Source organism: Protopterus annectens, chromosome 8.part0 (genome assembly GCF_019279795.1).
Source record: "Protopterus annectens isolate FY-2018-M chromosome 8.part0, PAN1.0, whole genome shotgun sequence".
In the NCBI taxonomy this organism is placed as follows: domain Eukaryota; kingdom Metazoa; phylum Chordata; order Ceratodontiformes; family Protopteridae; genus Protopterus; species Protopterus annectens.
Window position 1 is genome coordinate 343,967,188 of NC_056741.1, and position 16,715 is coordinate 343,983,902.

A 16,715-nucleotide genomic window follows, 5' to 3' on the forward strand; every position below is an offset into this window, starting at 1 on the left:
AGGTGACTCCATAGTCAGACACACTGCCGTCCCGCACAGCAGACTGAACAAAGGAAAGGGTACAGTAAGCTGCCTGTAGGCCGCCACAACATGCCACATAACACAAATATGAAGGTCACTCCAAAGCAAACAGAAATATGATGCAGTTATAGTCCATGCTGGTGTGAATGACCCGAGGTGTACTGCCCTAGCCTACATGTAAAGAGACACAGATGAGCTATCTGATTATGTAGTCCAGGCTGGTATGACACTCACCGTTTGCAGCAACTTACCCTTACCAAGAATAATGCCACAGTAGAAACATGGAATGATCAGTCATAGCAAGTAGCACATCTACTGGTGTCAGTCCAAGGGGATCCAATGTCTGTCAGGTTGGGATGTCATGCTTGACAATCCATGCAGCTGCCCTTGGTATGGCCTGCACCCGTTACCCCTGGGCGTCTGAATAGTGGATAAGGCCTTGGCCACCTCCACACAGCCTTATGTAGGCAAGGCTGAACAGACTGACCCGCCACCCGAGAAAACCTAAGTGGGAAGAAACATAAGGGAAATGATGACCGATGCCAGATGTGTACACCCCAATATGCATGCCCCCTAGGCCATCCCCAGAATACAGAACATCGATATCTGTGCAGTGACAGAAACCTGCTGCAAGGCTCCTGACAGCACACCAGCACTACCAGGTTATACCATGTACCATGTGTCATGGCCCCAAAACCTGGAACACTACATAAAAGGAGGTGAGTAACCATAGGCAGCACAGACACCCAGACGTCCAGGTAACTGACAATGTACAAGGCAGTGGAGTTCACCCACGTGCAACTAACTGTAGGCAAGACTGCTGTGCAGTCTGTAGTATGCTACAGACCGCACTCTCACACACAATAACCCCCCCCCCAACCGTCTGGAACACACTGGACAGTATGAATGTCCCACCAAATACCAGACAAGGTTACACCTAAATACCACAAAGGTGGTAAACCATAATGTATGGAAGGTGTAACCAGGGACCAAGGGACACAAGTGAACAGTAACCTGTTATGTGACACCCACATTGCCAATGTGGCTAGGAAGACTGTGTACATGTGACACTGTATTAGGAAAGGAGTCACATCTATGGCAACAGAGGCCACTGTGCCCCTATCGTTATCCCAATCACACCGATAATCCAGTACAATGACTCATGTGGGATCTACCTTACCTGACACCTGCAGCAGTTAGGAAGACTGCAAAGCTACCTCACCAAGAGGAGAAAGTGTCATACATATATGTCATATGCTGCTAGGCTGTAGACACCCCAGCTGACTACAGTTGCAGACTGCCCACACAGAGGCATTGCATGCCTGTTGTAGGAGGCCATGCCTAACACAGGAGTGATGGACCTGCCCCACCCCAGACAACACATATCCATTGGAGCTGCGAGAGTGAGAGATGTCAACCCCAACACATAATGAAATAGGATGTGCTGGTGGGACAGATACATAATCCACAGGTACCTCACACCCTGGACCAGACTCCCACCCCATGTTAGGCAGAGCCCCTCACTGACATTGTTCAACAGGAATCTTGGCAAGTGGATGGATGATTGTAGAGTTACAGTGGGGGTCTTCACTGTGTGATGTCCAGACAGAGGCACAGCTAAGCAAACAATACATGGCCATACTATCCAGATAGCAAGGGGTCTCAAAAGCCACACACACTCTGGCTAGCCTAACAAATGCCCAGGGTGGATAGCCTAGTATGAACCTATGAACCTATGTAGATACAAATTGCACAGGACATGAAGGATAATCCGAAGGCTTACACAACTGATGGTAGGAGCCATCCTGTGTATTCACAGATATGGACTGAATCACACAAACACCACAAACACACACACATATTGCCAACATACATCCTGACAGGTGCAGTGCAAACCCACACACCCCCATGTATGCAGAATATGTATCCCAGCAGACAGCTGGCTCCCTGACATAGCAGATGCTGAGGTAACAGACAACATCTCCAAAGCAAAACACACAGCAGCAATGGTATGAGATGGTGACCTGGGCGATGTGCAACATGGAGTCTAAGATGAATGGAATGCCACACCACACTACTGCTCAATGCCAGCCGTACCACAGAATATGTACCCAAAGAGCAGTGTACATCAACAGTGGTCCTTCTCAACAAAGGTGTTGCCTGAGTGGATACTGAACAGTACTACCCCAGAATCCTGAGAAGCCCAGATTGCTCAGCTATGGAAAGGAGCAGCATGTACCACAGAAATATGGATGTCGGGGACCTACTGACACCGGACCCAACACAGTGTGGGCCTCTCAAGTGCAGATCCTGCCCCTAACCATGTTGGACCCAATTGAAACAGTCATTCAGGTCATTGATGAGGGCAATGTGATCCACACAGTGGATCTGTACCTTGCAAAGGCGTCTATACAATACCCTACATGTTCAGTATAGATAGGCTCACCAGTGTAAATATAAACCCACATGTCAGTAGAGGGGTTGCAAACCAGACCAAGGACAGAACAGACATGGTCAGACCTGCTTCAGCCATGTCAGACTACAAACCAGATATAACTGGCATCCCACAAGGCTTGGACCTGGTATCCCCCTCGTCTGGTATATATGTCCCATAGGTACAGGCAAACATGGAAGGACTGTGTCGTGACATGTTTGCAGAGGACTACAAACCGCTCACCACATATGATCCACCAGCTGACACATGCATCCTACAAAAGGGCCACATACAAACAGACAACTGGTGCCATAGCTATGTCAGCAAGCTAAGTGCAGAAATGTGTATAGTCAACCCCCGTGGATATACAGTAAGTGTCCACCAATTACCACATAGGTGTTAACCCATTATGTAGTTAACATGTAATGAGAGACCTGGGGACACAGGGTGATGGATATCCTGCACTGGACAAACATGTGCTGTAGTGTTTACAGAAACATACCATATACCCACCTAATCATGAAGGATGTCAGATCTACACAAGGTGAGGTCATTGTGGCTCTGCAGTCCTCCTGCATCAGTGGGTCAATCGACTACAATAGCCCCGTGGGATGTACCGCAGCAGACACCTCCATCAACTGTAAAGTCCCCAACAGTACCAGATCAGGAGTATCAATCAGCCTACACACATGCCATGTTCTGCATGTGTTGCTGGCATCAATACAAATGCTGCACATAGTACAATCTGAATGGCAGTGAGCTATGCACATGACAGACCTGAACCCCAGCACTGAGTTACATGGGACAGGCTGTACTGTGTGATCCATAACACAGAAGCCACCCCACCCATGAGTGAACCCTCAGCACAGGCTACCCATAGAGTCACTCATTAACCTTCCACAATAGGAATCCTGATGGGTGGACGGAGATGGTAGGTTCATCCAGGATATCACTGTCATGTCACAGGTAGACAGAGGCACAGTATACCAACCATTACATTGGTCATGGCAAACTCCACTTACAATGTGTGTGGAAGGACAAACACACTCTCCAACTTGCATTAGCCATGGACTAGGGCACAACGGTAGTGTATGCAATTGTACACCTATGTTGTGGGATACACTCACAATGTTGGGCAAGTCTGGTGTAAGTGGTGCATAGCAGAACAGAATGCAACATGGTCAGATGTACCCAACTGGCCCCGACCAGGCTGTTGTGCCCATGATCAGAATGTAAAGCAGTGATAGCAGTAAAGCCCAGGTTACTGTCCACCACAGTCAAAGTACTGACAGTACACTATACAGTACTACAGTGTTAGGTCAGTGTGAAAGGATGTTGACGACTGCATGCAAAGTATCCCATGCAAACACTGCAGGCACAGTATAATCCTGTTGTGTTGACACACAAAGCAGTTGTACAGTAACTACACAACATGACACACAACCCACAACCATGAACGGGTGATAGTTTGTGAAGTTCACACACATCCACAAATGTGGTGGGCTGCAGAGTCCAACATATGGAATAATCACACTGGGCATGCTCACACACTTTGACAACATGCCATGGGAAGGCTGAACTGGGCATGCTCACACACTTAGTCCAAATCTTGTTTTAGCAGTGGGACACACGTATCTGGTATTGTCATGTGTTATGCCAGGGTCCAACCACAGCACAGCAGTCTGCCCAGTGCACACAGTGACATGACTACAGAGACATACGTGATATAGTGGATCCCTCCCATATTCAAACAGTTTCCATAGATGCAGAGGTTGTCCATACCAACAGGGAATGCTATGGCAATAAATATATGCAAACAGTCTGTTAGCAACAAATAATGTGCATTTGACAATTAAACATAATGGTGTAGAGGTCAACAATAGGCTGTTTGCCCTAGGGAATGACAGCTTAGCCATAGTGTGCTTGGTGTCCGCTTCCCCACAGGATGCACATTCCCCTTTCCAAACACAGATGATGTCAGCACCCTAGAAGTACAGCAGGAGAAATGTAACTCCCCAGTAATCCGAATAGCGCGCTCCGCTAATGCGTCCGTCTCAAGTGTCATGACATAGTTAGATAGGGGTTCAAATACTGTATGTGCCCAGTGTGTGTGTGTGTGTGTGTGTGTGTGTGTGAGGTTGGTCTGTGTGGGGGAAATGTCCCTTTTGGCAAACAGGAAACCACACCCAGGATGCCCCTCCCCTTTGCTACACACTGCTGATGTCAGCACCCTATAAGTGGAGCATGAGAAAGGAAAACTCCCAGTAATGCGAATAGCGCGCTCTGCTAATGCGTCCGTCTCAAGTGTCATAACATAACTAGGTAGGGGTTTGATACCTGTGAATGGCAAGTGTGTGTGTTTGTGTGGGGGGGTTAGTGTGTGAGGGGAAAGTCCCTTTTGGAAACTGGGTGAACAGACTACAGGATGCCCCTCCCCTTTGCTACACACTGCTGATGTCAGCACCCTATAAGTAGAGCATGAGAAAGGAAAACTACCAGTAATGCGAATAGCGCTCTGCTAATGCGTCCGTCTCAAGTGTCATAACATAACTAGGTAGGGGTTTGATTCCTGTGAATGGCAAGTGTGTGTGTTTGTGTGGGGGGTTAGTGTGCGAGGAAAAGTCCCTTTTGGAAACTGGGTGAACAGACTACAGGATGCCCCTCCCCTTTGCTACACACTGCTGATGTCAGCACCCTATAAGTAGAGCATGAGAAAGAAAAACTACCAGTAATGCGAATAGCGCGCTCTGCTAATGCGTCCGTCTCAAGTGTCATAACATAACTAGGTAGGGGTTTGATTCCTGTGAATGGCAAGTGTTTGTGTGGGGGGGTTAGTGTGTGAGGGAAAAGTCCCTTTTGGAAACTGGGTGAACAGACTACAGGATGCCCCTCCCCTTTGCTACACACTGCTGATGTCAGCACCCTATAAGTAGAGCATGATAAAGGAAAACTACCAGTAATGCGAATAGCGCGCTCTGCTAATGCGTCCGTCTCAAGTGTCATAACATAACTAGGTAGGGGTTTGATTCCTGTGAATGGCAAATGTTTGTGTAAGGGGGGTTAGTGTGCAAGGGACGTGTCCCTTTTGGCAAATAGGATAGGACACTACAGGATGCCCATACCCTTTTCTAAATACTGATGATGTCAGCACTCCATAAGTATAGCAGGGGAAGAGAAAACTCCCAGTAACGCAAATAGCGTGCTCAGCTAATGCGCCTGTCTCACGTGTCATAACAGTCAGATAGGGGTTTGAATCCTGCAATTGGCAAGTGTGTGTTTCTGGCTGAGGAGGTTAGTGTGTGTGGGGACAATGTCCCTTTTGGTAACTAGGTGAACAGACTACAGGATGCACAGTCCCCTTCTACACACTGTTCAGCAGATGGCCATGGGCCTGGCACAAGCTGTCTGTTGCTCTGATGCCCCTTTGGTAGATGCCTGTGTCAGCTGGGTAGTCGATTATGTTGTCCAGTTTGCAGTCATCTGCATATATGGACAGCCACAGTTCATCTGTGTTGGCCTGTACCTCCAATAAATATGTACCTAACAAGAGGGTCCCAGGACTGAGCCTTCTGGGACACATCCTGGAACTGTTATGGGGTGTGGCATGGCTCCAGCAATGCTAAACATGTGTGTTCTGTTCATGAGCCACTGTGCAATCCATCTAGTGACATACGGGCTCATATTCAGGATGGTGAGCTTGCCTAGAATGCCCAAGTGTGGTATTGTTGCCAAGGCATTTGCAAGGCCCAGGTAGGCTGTGTGAACCACCTTCCCCTCGGCAATGGCCTTGGTGACTGTAGCAAAGGAATCAACCCGGTTACACCTGGTAGTGCTGGTGTGCCTCCAGTAGCCCTGAACCAGGCATCTGTTACTGCACACATATCAATGTTTCCCCTGCAAAGGAGTGTTTTGGGTGCATGCATGTGGAGGATTAGACATCTGGCGTTGTGCAGCATTGCTCTTAGTGTCTTAACCCTTGTGATACCTATGAAGGTGTGTTTGTCATGTGAGCCCTGCCTAACATAGCCACTATGGGGGTAGCAAGAGGCTTTGCCAATATCCGATAGGCCAGGGGTGACAGGTGCAGGCTGTCCCTAGCAAAGCAGGTAGTTCAACAGGAGATGGATGTGCGAAGGTGTAGTGCCTGTGACTACCTAGCAGTAGCATACATGACTGCTCACGTGGACACATGTCAGGCAGGTCATATGCACTGTGTCACAGTCAATGTACATGTGAACAGGTCAAACAGTAGCAACCTCTCAAGTGGGACACGGCCATACATACAGTAGGCTACACAGATGGCACTAGGAGTCCACAGAAGCCCTATAACTATGCATTGCAGGTGTGATCGGTATTCCAGGGTAATTGCAAGCAAACATGCATGCAAACAAAGGTACAGTGAACAGTGCTCCATGTAGTCCATTGTACAACAAACAAGCTGTACCAGTTCCATAAGGTAACACTGCACATATGCAGGCGCTATGCACATGTACATGGAAACACACTGGTCAGATGGCCAGGGTCCAGTCTCAGTGCACACAAGTGTACGGAACATGCATGTACTGTCAGGATGTACAAAAACTGGATATAAAGCCATGTGCCCGTACCTGCAGTAATACACATGTCAAATAACAGACACCGATCCTTCTCACAGTGGTGCCATACTTAGTAGGATGTATGCTCCTGGCTTGCCACCACAGTATCCCTGACATGTATGGGGACTCTCCTCCCGTGACAGTTTGTTATGTGTGTTGGGGCTGTCTAGTATGGTAGGAGGTGTGTGCATGCAGTGCTAGTGTGCACCTATGTGTCCTGTACCACTTGTGTAGTTATGCACACATATCAACGTCCTCACACATCTGCATTGCAGAGTCTAGTGTGGCCAACATGCCACTTGCAATTTACATGTCCATCATTGTGTGCTACTACAGTCATTACCCATCCCCTGTGCTACCTATGTATGTAGGCTGCTGTTGACATCATTACCACTAGTATGCCAACATGTGCAGATGATACACTATGTTACTTACCATGGGTGTAGACAACAGGACATGACAATCACACAAATACTGCATCAGGCATGCTGTGATATACCCACAATGAAATCAGCACGCAGTACTGTACAACACATGATACTATTACTACACATCTATGTGGTCACCCTGTGCATCAGTAACATGTTAACCTGTACCTGCACAGTTGTTACAGACTGCAGGAGGTGGCACAGTTTCATCATATTTACAGGGTGTGAACCTGGTATACCTGGGTCAGCCACCCATACCACCAATTGACATGTATGTGTATGTGTGTTGGTGAGGGACAGCAGTAGAAGGTGGGGCAGTGTTGCTGCAGTGTGTGCATGTATGCGTTAGCCCTAGGTGTTGTTATATTGCATGTGTGTATGGATGCACACAGTTCCACCTCATGGCTGCCATTTACTGGTGTTTGTGGACAGCCACAGACTGTACCTGCCAGGCCATACAGATCAGTGTCTCTGGGCACGGACACGGTACCTGTGCCTTGCAGGGGTGCTACGGACCGTATCCGGGACCAACCCAGACTGGGTACTGTCATCGAAGCAGGTGTTCGCTGACTGGACACAGAGCCCTGTCGGCCTGGCCAGAGCCACGTGCACGTGGTCTCCTGGGGCGGTCTGATGACAGCACAGAACCAGCATTGCTGGGGCTGCTGCTGGCACTACGGTGGCGGCCGCGGCCCTGTTGTCGCCCACGCCGACTGCCAGCTGCTGCTGTTGCTGGCATACGGCCACGTCGACGACGCAACCGCCCACCATCACCCTGGCTCATGGGCATGTAGTTGTTGAGACGGTCTAATATGTCCCCACAACGTCTGTCTACGACGTCGGTGAAATCACGGATGGCGGCCGCAATGTCACGCATACCGTCGGTCATGGCTGTGCGACATGCTGTCAGCTCCCTCAGACCCTGTCTGGTGTACCGTTCCATACGTGACTGTGCCTGCATGACAGTCCAGAACATAGCTGAGGTTGTAAGTCCTCTGTGGGCACGTCTGCCAGGGGCAGTACGCCCATGGATGCTCCCACGAGAACCCCTGGACAACTGTCTGTGTGGTACCATGTGTGGGCCATGCCCATGGCTGCTGTGTGGGGAAGCATGTGCCGCAGGTACCACACTACCCTGGTCGATGCCCACTGTATGCTGTCCATCACCTAGGGACAGTGGTGACAAGGGGTTTAATGGCAGGATAACTGTGCACATGGATGGTGTTGACAGCTGTGTACTGTCAATTGGCTGACCAATGGCGGACCCTGGCATACCGTCCTGTGCCACTACAACAATGTCATCAGTGGCAGTACCCACGGCACCTGACTCAGTTTCCCTGCTAGATAACACCAGAGCAGCGACAGAACCTGTGGGAAGTAAACAGGAAACACAGTTTACAATGTCTTCACACTGCCAGCGATACACACATGCACACATGCACACATGCACAGGTGCACAGGTGCACACATGCACACATGCACACATGCACACATGCACACATGTGCACATGCACACATGCACACATGCACACATGCACACATGCACACATGCACACATGCACAGGTGCACACATGCACACATGCACACATGCACACATGCACACATGCACAGGTGCACACATGCACACATGCACACATGCACATGCATGCACATGCACAGGTGCACACATGCACACATGCACACATGCACACATGCACACATGCACAGGTGCACACATGCACACATGCACACATGCACACATGCACACATGCACACATGCACAGGTGCACACATGCACACATGCACACATGCACACATGCACACATGCACACATGCACAGGTGCACACATGCACACATGCACACATGCACACATGCACACATGCACACATGCACAGGTGCACACATGCACACATGCACACATGCACACATGCACACATGCACACTTGCACACTTGCACACTTGCACACTTGCACACATGCACACAGTTTCACACAATTGAACAGTACTCAGTATGCGTGATATTGACACACAGACACAGACACACCTACATGCATACAAGGGGCACCACTAAGTGTGCCAAAAGGTACTATTACTAACAACATCTTAACAGGTAAAGTAAATAGACACTCACCAGCATGGATAGGCTGCACTGCAGTGATACCAGAGGGTCCTGCAGACAGGAGGAAACTAATGTTAGTGGGCACAACTGTGCCAATAGTACGGAGTATGATACAGGTCAGGTGAACCACAGTCGCCTTTAAACGGTCTGCAGCTAATATTGCGGATATCACACTTGCACATTTAATACTATGGTTGCAGCTACAAACAAAGGACACACCACACACATGCATTAACTACCAGTGTACACAACAGTCAACTACACATGTGACATATTACCTGCACGTTCAGTGTCCTGCTGCTGCGGCTCCAGCCTCCATCATGACACATGACTGCTGCTGTTGGTGTTGCAGGTGGACTGGAGCCACTACACTCAGGAGCAGTCCACCAGTCTGGTGAGTGGGGGATGTGTAGCCACCCCACCACCTGTGGCGACCTGTTGCCTGTGGATATCTGATGCACGCTGACGGACATGTCTAATCAAATCACTGCAGTGATGTCGTACCTGCTCATATGTCCTATTATGCATGCCTATATCATTTACCCGCTGGACAAGGTCCTGCCACAGTGCAGCCCTCACCTGCTGATTCTGGCTGGTGCGGGAAAAGAGTGTTGCATAGTCCCGCACCAGGCTCTGGTGTATCTCCTCATCCTCAGCCACGGAGTATGTTGCATGTCTCGGGTGGGCCATGTACCTGGGAATAAAGATAACATGGTATCAGCAATCTATGTTGGCAGACCTTGGCACACATAATACACATGCTACTTGACTGTCATAATAACACATATCACACATATGTGGCAGCTGTCTGTCTATTGGTGGATACACATGTAGATGGCCAGGTAGCAGTGCTCGGCCATCAACTGTTGTACAGTACCTGCCAGGCTACGTACGACATACTACTGGACAGCAGCAGTCAGAACACAAATTTCGGTGAGGCACCTCCTCACTCTGTGTGTTTGTGTCTAGGTACTGTATGGCGTACATCGGCAACTACTGTGAGCTGACAACACCCTGCTTGCCCTGGATATACATATCCCACCTCCACCACCAGCACAGATGGCTACAGTGCACAACATTACAGATACAGACGTTACACTTTGTAACACTGATATGGTATCCTTACAGACCACTGGGCCAGTGTCAGAGACATCACACAATGCTGACCCCTACACAATTGCTTTCTACAGACATCTCCAAGACCACATGGCTCATGCATTCCCATATATGTCCAGGACACTGTCCACAAAGGGACAGCATCCTGTCCGTCGAACCACAGACATATACTGATTGTATCACACTTGATGTAAGCTACTATGAGACAGAGCATCAGTCTCTGAAGGGAGGGTATGTCTGAGCAGCACTGGTAAGGATCTATTTCCCATCACACTGACCACATGGGCAATGTTGAGTGGGACATCAAGCGTGATACTGCAGATGACCAGGAGGCCTACCTGACCTATTTAGCGACCTGGTCAGGACCCATCCTCTATGCCCATGGTTAGTACACTACACATATTTCACCTACACCACAGCTAGACCACATTGTGGCGGACAGGGTCAGTGCAGGTGTCACCCCACCCTCCCCCTGTATTAAGGCATGGGTATCCCTGCTGACCCTAACCTCAAGGACATCACAGTTATCCAGGTGAGAGACACCCACAGGTGAGCAGACTACACGACATGGACGGGACCTGCTGGTATCCCCAGTTGCATGCTACATACCCTCTGACAGGCGCTAAACACACATATACAGGTGCTATGTTACACTACCTGGACTACAGGGTATGTACCTGTACACTGGAGCACAGCACCAGTGGTTCCACTCCATGCAGGAGGCACCTCACCATACCAATACAATACAACACAATACATGACATTGTAATCCGATACTGTGCAATATGCTAATGCCCCCATGTCTACAGCAGCGTACTGTTCTGCTAACCTGACAATTGTGACACATGTGGTGTGATGGTACCTGCTGCCGACACACAGTTACACAGGGTGACACATATGGCATATTACCTATCTCAGTGACATGCAGCAGGGGTATGTGTGACATGTACACATGGGGAGTCTCGCATCGTAACACTGTGTGGTTTGTTGCAGGGTGTGTCCTGTCAGTGAGTCTGAACCCATACCTACACATGTGCACTAAGTTGCAGTGGCACAGACGACACACAGCAGACAGGTGGGTCGTGTATGGTGGCCGGTGGTACACTGCCTGTTGGACATCTATCATGGGTGTGAGCTCCATATGTGCATCTGGGGGTGGTAACCTGTACATGGGCATACGTGTACTCTATGGTGGTGACAGTCACTGTGCAATGGTACTGTGTTTGGGTGCATTGTCACCGTGTTGTACATGTCACTGTGTCCTTCTACATATCTGTTGCTGTCGTGTGAGGTCCATACCATGGCATACATTACGTGCTGTGGGGAGTACACTGACCTACATGTCCATGCCTGACTGACCATGTGGGTGGACACATACCATGTACAGCTGTTCCAGGGATAGTGTGCCACTGTTACTTTCATTGGGGCCACTATTGTACACATGTCCGACCCTGACCACCCCTGACACATGCAGTGGTGGGCGGACACTCATTTATATGGTGGTTACCTGTGTAGGTGGTCTGGACTGTGGTATGATACTCCAGATGTGACACTGCTGTTCACTCCATGCCTTAGTCCCCAGGCACCAGTTGCAATACATCTGTACACATGTGCCTCACTCCAGCTCTGTATACATCTCTCTCACTCTCTCTATACATATATCTATGTATTAAGATATGTCTATATGTCTATGTCTGTATACATGTACATATGTGTGTATGCATTTGCACAGATATATATATTGCTGTACATATTCTGCTGTAGATGTGGGGGCACAGAGGGGTGTGGGCGACGGGGGGGACAGGCTGTGTTGCAGGTCAGCATATACAATCATACCTGTAGGTGGTCAGATCAGTCTGTCTATGTATATGTATCTACATATTTCTACCTCTGCATGTGTGCATTACATAGTTATGTCGCTACAACATTCTATCAGCATCTGTCTATGTGGTCCTACATCTCTCTCTCGCTATGTATGTACACATATGTGGATATCATATGTACACATGTACATATAGGATATCTACACATACATATGTTGACATGACTACATGGCCATATGTTGGACAGGTATGTCAGCATATATGTCTACCTTACTGTATACACACACTAACATACTGCTAAGCATACATAGCTCTGTAATGTAATTAGTACATGGCAGTACAACCTACAATCAGACGACATATATATGTGCACATAGATGCTGACACATACAACTGTATGTACAGCCTTCGCTGATAGGTGCTGTATATCCCCTGCCCATTACACATCTTCATATACATATGGATACAGCCCAATAACACATATGGAGGGTTCACAGTATGTACACCTTGATAGTTTTACTTTACAGTACCTGTGTTAGTCACAGCTGTGTCTGCGAATGTCTGTCTCACTGTCCTGCTGCTCTGGTTCACTGTTGCAGCTTCCAGGTAGCTGTTGCTGTGATTGCTGTCTGTCAGCTTATTCGCAGTATGGTTCTGGGTGTGGTTGTCCCTTTCTCCCTCTCTCTCTCTCTCTCTCTCTCTCTCTCACTCTGTCTCTCTGTCTCTCTCCAGGTGCAATGTAATTATTGCATGCGTGGACATGGACTACAGCATACTTTTGTAGGTATCTGCATATGCCCATGTGATGGCCTCTGCACCAATTGTTAGCCAGCATTTGCTAATTGCATGCAGCCTGTTGTGTACTGATTGCAGTTCTCACTGTGATTGCAGAACTGTGCTATAAAAGGGTGTGTGGAATAGGCGTAGCCCTTTCAGATGTTAATGGCAGGGACCATGCTGTTATGCTGTGGACAACATTCTGTGAGTGTAAAGGTTGGTATCTCTAATTGTACTCTGTGGGTTGTGGGTTAACATTCCTCCATTCATTTCTCCAGTTTCCTGTACTGACTGTGTATGTACACTAACAACTACTACTATTGTTGATGTGTGCATGTGTCTGTGTGTGTGTTTTCCTTTCACCTTTGCTTGCATTCTGTTGCTACGTCTTCGATAGTTGCCCTTCACTATCAGTACTGGTGTGCCTGCTAGGTGTCTTGACTGTTGTGTGCTGCTGTAGCTTTCCTATTTCCCATGTACATTCACAGCCTGGAATGCTTGCTATATCTGCTAGGGTGTTACAGCATGCAGTGTGGTCTGGCCATGGTGTGGGCCTTGACATCTATTAGCATATGTGGGTATGCTGCTGAGCAGGCCCCAGAGGCTTTCAGGTTCACCGGTTATGTGCCTCATGGAATGGTACATATCAGTGGTGTGCACCCATTAATATGTCTGGTATGCTGCAGGTGTGACTGTGGGTTAGCATGAGCATAGGTATTGCTACACCTTTTCTGCCATGCGAGTGGTGAATACTTTCGGGAACCCATAGTTGCCATTGCATGTGTTACACCTTTCTGCCTACTGTTTGTACATTTCACATGTGGTCTGTGGGGCATCCCTGTACGACATTCACTGTTGCTATGTCTAGGGTCTTAGCTATTCAAATATGGTGGTATTGTACCCGTCATGTGTACAGATATTTGCAGGCTGTCCACATGTCTGCCTGGAAATTTGGTCATTATCTCATGCACACCTTTATCTGGCAGGTCATTCTGGCCTCAAGTCAGGATATGGTGACAAACATTCAAGTTCCAGACTGCATACCCTTCCAAACATCCCACAAGGTGTAGACCCTGTTACTTTCTGAACTGTCTGCATTTGTTGTAATTTCATTTGTAATGTGTCCCTGTTTTTGGGCCTTTGCTCCACATATGTTATTACTTGGTCCGGATGTGTTCCTGTAAGGGGTTGTGGGGTATGGGCAGTGCTTCTCCTGCTGTGAGTATGTGTGTGTCTTGCAAGGTGCTATGGTGACATTATTACCTACTAGCTTCCAACTAGCATGGCTGTTTCTGTTCACACACTACTGTTATGGAAATCCACCAGTTTTGTTTGTGATTCTAAATGTCATGCTTTGTGTACTACACATCTATATTCCCTGTACATTCATTCCTACTGTTAAATGATATATTTACTTTAGCACAGTGTTTCTATGTAAGAGTCATGGCTTAGTGGTAAGTCATGCAGACTATAGTTGCCAAGGTCTGGGTTCGGGACTCACAGTGGGATTTTATTTTTCTTTGAACTGAGTTCAGGACCTGTCAATCAAAGTGACTAAGGCACTTTTATGCTGTTGTACCCGGGTTAGCGCTTGTTTGTGCGGGGCTCACGCTTGCCCACTGGCTGTTAGCTCCAAGCACAAGCGACACTCCACGCTATTTTCTTTGAAAGAAAAGAAACGGGGAGACAGGAAAGTGGTGAAAAAGGGGTCACAAAGAGGGTAAGACAGTAGGGAAACAAGCTTGGGATGTGCAGGAGGGATGTAGGTAAGGCCCATAGCTGCCCATTTCTTCAGCAGCAACAGCTGTGCATATGTATGTAATTTGGTGTGACATTTGAATCCTTCCACCACTGAGAGAGGTGTCAGGACAACAATAATACCTGTTGTACAGCCAATTGGAATTGATGGGTTCCATGTCCGTGGACATGTGTGCGGAATGGGCAGCTATGTATGGGGCGTAATTTTTTGCGGGTACAGAGTGCCCTTTTTTTTTTTTTTTTCAGGTGAGAGTGGTATGTCAGGTGAAGGTAGTCGGTACAGCTGGGGAGGTAGGTTGGGTAGGTTAACAGACAAGACAAACAAGACGCATACAGGGGCGGTGTATGACACGTGTGGGGGGGGTTACACAAATGACGGGGACGGAGGTTGGGATGTCCAGAGCCCATGAGCCCACAGATGGCAACAGTGGAACTGATATCCCCACCCATAGGCAGTTGCCACTGTTCCTTCACTGCCCAGGACGGGGCTGTGCTGGGGGCTGTGTAGGCGGGGCAACGGGCAAGCCCGTTAGTTGCGCCACCCGTGCCTCGAGCTGGCGAGGGGCTCGAGGACAGAGTCCCGAATCTCCCACGCACCACAGTCCGGACGCTACGGAGGGTGAGTGGTGGATCTCCTCCGCCACACTTGCAGAGGCGAGCCCCGTCCCCTGCAGCGCTTCCACCCGCAGGAGGCACAGGGCCACCGGAGGAGGGTCCGACTCGGCACTAGTGCCAGGTGCACTCGCCAGCTGAGGTGGGAGAGGTGGGTCCGCTGAACCCGCCTTCCCTGTCGCTCTATGTTTTGCATTATGTCATTACAGTTTGGGTTAGTGACATATAAAAACATTCACAGTTAGTTTTAACAGCATGCATTAGTATTCCCATTAACCACACACCCAGTTATTCACACCATTGAACAGCGTGCAAAGCACATGCATCATTTCAACAGTAATACACAGTCCAACAACATGCAGGGTTGGTTGATGGCAACAGGCCATCAGGTGTGGATGTATGAACGGGCGGATGCATCAACAGACATGCAAATATATATGACCCAACAGGACAGATGTCCAGGGGTGGTAATTGTGATTGCACATACCATTTTCACGTGGAATGGGTTATAGATGGTTAGAGGGTGGGGTAAATCAGACATATATTATTAACACCTTCAGATACACCCACATATGCTGTACATTTCTAATAGCTACAGTTATATACACACTACTGTTCTGACTACAGTGTCCTATATATGAACTACCTAACCTTGCAGATGGGACTGTTACTGCAACATAAGTCTACATTTTATTGCTGTTCATACACAAGTCATATCGAAATTTGTGCAGATACATCTCCTGTTGACTGTTATTTCTATAACTGTGGACAGGTGTGGATGTTTAGAATATCAAACAGTCATCCTATCTGCATATTTCAGACTGGGAGCAGCATATCCAGATTTTGGTGTACACATTCCACATGCAGCAACACTTTGAACAGATGTTTCTGTTTGGTTTGGGGTCTCACATGCATTTAATTATGTCCTGACTGCAGTATACTTTATTCAGAGGTTATTACTACTGTAGTGCTGTATTCCTGACACTTTCTCACACTCTCTCACTTGCTTTCATTTTACTATTCAAACTGGTACTTCTAGGCTTTATTGACT

General features: G+C 48.3%; 1 protein-coding gene across 4 annotated transcripts in view; it reads right to left on the bottom strand.

Moving 5' to 3' along the window:
• Positions 1-16,715, bottom strand: part of LOC122808798 (rap1 GTPase-activating protein 1-like) — a 1,319,062-nt gene that overhangs the window by 66,071 nt on the left and 1,236,276 nt on the right. The window lies entirely within an intron of this gene.